This window comes from Phoca vitulina, unplaced genomic scaffold (genome assembly GCF_004348235.1).
Source record: "Phoca vitulina isolate PV1807 unplaced genomic scaffold, GSC_HSeal_1.0 scaffold10, whole genome shotgun sequence".
NCBI lineage: Eukaryota > Metazoa > Chordata > Mammalia > Carnivora > Phocidae > Phoca > Phoca vitulina.
Window position 1 is genome coordinate 33,716,864 of NW_022589713.1, and position 3,628 is coordinate 33,720,491.

The 3,628-nt window shown below is 46.1% G+C and overlaps 1 pseudogene; it reads left to right on the forward strand.

Annotated features, from left to right (window-relative positions):
• Nucleotides 1-955: 955 nt before the first annotated feature.
• LOC116635367 lies at nt 956-1,049 on the forward strand (annotated as a pseudogene).
• Nucleotides 1,050-3,628: the final 2,579 nt, after the last annotated feature.

Below are 3,628 nucleotides of genomic sequence, written 5' to 3' on the forward strand. Positions count from 1 at the left end.
CATTGCTTTGAAACCCTTATTCTCATCTTTGTTTCATGCTTACAGAAATGGATTCCTTTTATTCCTTTACCCCCCCCCCCTCCCCAGGAATAATCCTTTTGGAATTTAAGCTTTTAAAGAGCAATTCCTTCGATTATTTGAAAGGCAGCCCTCCTCGGCCTTCAGGGAGAGGGTTCGGAGGCGGGCCCAGGGCTGTGTGGGGACACACGGACACACATCTCGATGCTGCATCGCATCAGGAGGGGAAAGCTCAGGCAGCCCGAAGGAAAGGGGCTCTGGCTCTCTGCTCAGATCTGGCCTCCCTTCCTCCATCTTCCCCTCCATTTCTATACTAGTCAGCACCAAGAGCAATCTTGGAAAAAGAGGAGAGAGGGACTGGGTGGGTGGAAGAAAATGACACTGAAATGTCACCTGCAGTGGGGGAGGGGAAGGATGATGTCAGCACACCTGGGGCGGGGCCCCTCATTTTCCAGGGTTCATGAAGACATCCAAGAGGAGGATTCCAGGGTGTGGTGGACACCGCAGTTCGCTGCCAGCTTCCTCTGCTGTCACCCGGCTGCTAGGAGGAGGACCGTCAGTGGGCAGCCTTGCCTGTCAGCCTCTTCAGGGATCACCTCCGCCGCAGAGAGCCACCTAGACCAGGGTAGCACTCCTCCAGAGGTGCCCCACATCCAGGGTCTGAGGGCGGCAGGAGTCTAAGGACCTGGCCATGTCAGCTCAACTCGGGATAATGCTGGAAGGTGTGGGCTCACAAAGCCTGCTGTTGGGTTGCGTCTCAGCACCACTGCTCCATGCCCTTTGCTCTCTTCCACAGGTGGTGGTCCCAAGGGTGAGGCCTGATAAACACCCCGCTCACAAACTCTCTCTGAGTCCACCTCCCAGGGAGCCCAGCCCAGGAACAGAGACTGTTGACTCACGAGCTAACGCTCCTAACACCAAAAAATACTGCGCGCTGGTGGTCATTTTGGCAACACATATGCTAAAACTGGAACAATGCAGAGAAGATTCGCCTGGTCCCTGCGCAAATTCGTGAAGTGTCCCATATTTTTTAAAACACGACTACGCACTATAGTTTTATATTCACAGGACAATTATAAAATTAATTGTTAAAATGTTGATTCACTGCGTATGGCATCAGTAAATTCCTTCAGTCCTCAGTGCGCATCTTTATGTACATCGTGTGGAGATAAAAAGTCCTAAGAGGTAGTTACTATTATCCCACTTTACAGGTGAGGCAAGCAAGAATCAGTGAGGACAAGCAGTTTGCCCAACATGGCACAACGGATGGCAGAGCCAGAATTTGAACCCAGACAAGCTGGCTCCAGAATCTGTGCTCTCAGCACCACACTCACACCTTCCTCTCAGTACTTTGTCTCCTGACTATTTCTTCCTATGGGGCTGGGGTGTGAGACTGTGTCCCAATCTCAAAAACTATCAGGCTCAGGAAAGTAAAAAATAATAGTAATAATAAGTATAGGAATAATACATATAAGAATATCAGAGAAAAGAATAGCACAAACTTGAATATAAATGGCAAATCTCAAAGTAAAATTTTTTAAACTTAAAAACATGATTCTCATGGGGGCACCTGGGTGGCTCAGTCAGTTAAGCATCTGCCATCAGCCCAGGTCCGGGGATTGAGCCCCACGTCAGGCTTGCTGCTCGGCGGGTAGTTTGTTTCTCCCTCTGCTCCGCCCGCTGCTCCTGCTGTCTCTCTCAAACAAATAAATAAAATCTTAAAAAAAAATTAAAAAAAAACCATGATTCTCATAGAAATGTAAAATGAGCATATGCCAAACATATGTTTAACTGACTGTATTAGTGTCCTAGGGCTGCTATAACAAATTACCACAAACCAGATGGCTCAAACCAATAGAAGTTTATTTCTCTCACAGTTCTGGGGCCAGAAGCCCCAAATCACGGTGCCACCAAGGCTGCACTCCCCCAAAGGCTCTAAGGGAGCCTCCTTCCTTGCCTCTCAGCTTCTAGTGACTTTGGCATTTCCATGGCCTCCTCGGCCCTCTGCCTCTGTCTTCATCCTGCGCCTGTTCCTCCTCTTCTTTTCTGTCTCCTATAAGGACACTTATCTTTGGATTTAAGGCTCACACAGGGGTTTCAGGATGATCTCATCTCAAGATCCTTGATTTGATTACATTTGCAAAGATCCTTTTTCCAAATAAAGTGACATTTACAATTACAGGGATTCTGACAGAACGTGTGCTTCTGAGAGCCACCATTCAATCCACTACATGCATTAATGAGGGAACCAGGGTAAAGTAAATTTAAAGAAAAATTTGAGAAACGGGGGTTTATCTAGTCAGTCAGCAAAGGCATGCTAAGACAGCTTTGCTAAGTTGGAGACAAATCGAATGGTTAATGTCTCACAGGGCAATAAAACTGTAACTGTAACCTGGTGTTATCTTTTTCTACAGAAATCTATTTGGACAAAAATCTATAAGTTAGCACATGACTTTACAAATTCCCTGATCGATAGTAAGTGGTAAATTAAGCAAAGTATATGTCTTAGACCAGCACTCTCTAATAAAACTTTCTACAGGGATGGAATCTTCTCTCTCTAGGCTGGCCAATCCAGGAGCCACAGGCCAGGTGTGACTAAGGAGCACTTGACATGTGGCTACTGTGGCTAAGAAACAGAATTTGGAATTTTATTTCATTGTTATTAGAGTTTAAATATCCACAGGTGGCTAGTGGCTACAATATTGGATGATAAGGCCCTGGAGAACAAAGTAACCCTTGACAGGGACTGAGAGACCATGTTCTAATGCAACATTGAAAGGATCTGCTATCACCTTATTTCCAAGTTTTCATAATTTTTCTTAAGACGTTGACTGCCGACCTTAGACTGGGAGACTGTGGAGAGTGGTGGGGTTCTGCACAACTGACCATTGTGTGTTTGTGTAGTCAGGAAAGCATGTCTATTTAGTTCCAATCAATCACTGCCCTGTGGCTAGAACTATTCATTTTTCAGGAGAGCCCAGGCATGTGGGTTTTAATGCAAAATCTTGGATCAACGAATATTTATGAAGCACCTGCTATGGCCAGGGACTGACAGGGAAGCAGGTCATTGTAAGAGTGAATAAGACACTGGTCTTGGGGACTCCTGGGTGGCTCAGTCGTTGAGCATCTGCCTTCAGCTCAGGTCATGATCCCAGGGTCCTGGGATTGAGCCCCTGCATCGGGCTCCCTGCTCAGCGGGGAGCCTGCTTCTCCCTCTCCCACTCCCCCTGCTTGTGTTCCCTCTCTCTCTGTCTCTCTCTCTCTGTCAAATAAATAAATAAAATCTTTAAAAAAAAAAAAAAAAGAAGGAAAGAAAGGAAGAACATGTGGTCCTGGGCATAGTGTGGCATGTGAGGGAAACTTGGAGCAGTCAGAATCATTAGAGCTTAAAATCTGAGGCCGGAGGTGTGAGAAAGTAAAAGGAGAGAGGAGGCAAAAGTCAGATCACAGACGGTATTACAGTCTACGACATGACGTGAAGGGCATTTTGTCACTGACTTATCAAGACGGTAGGATGAATGAGTGGGTGAATACAGTTTTTTTTTTTAAGATTTTTATTTATTTATTTGACAGAGCGAGAAAGCACAAGCAGGGGGAACAGCAGAGGGAG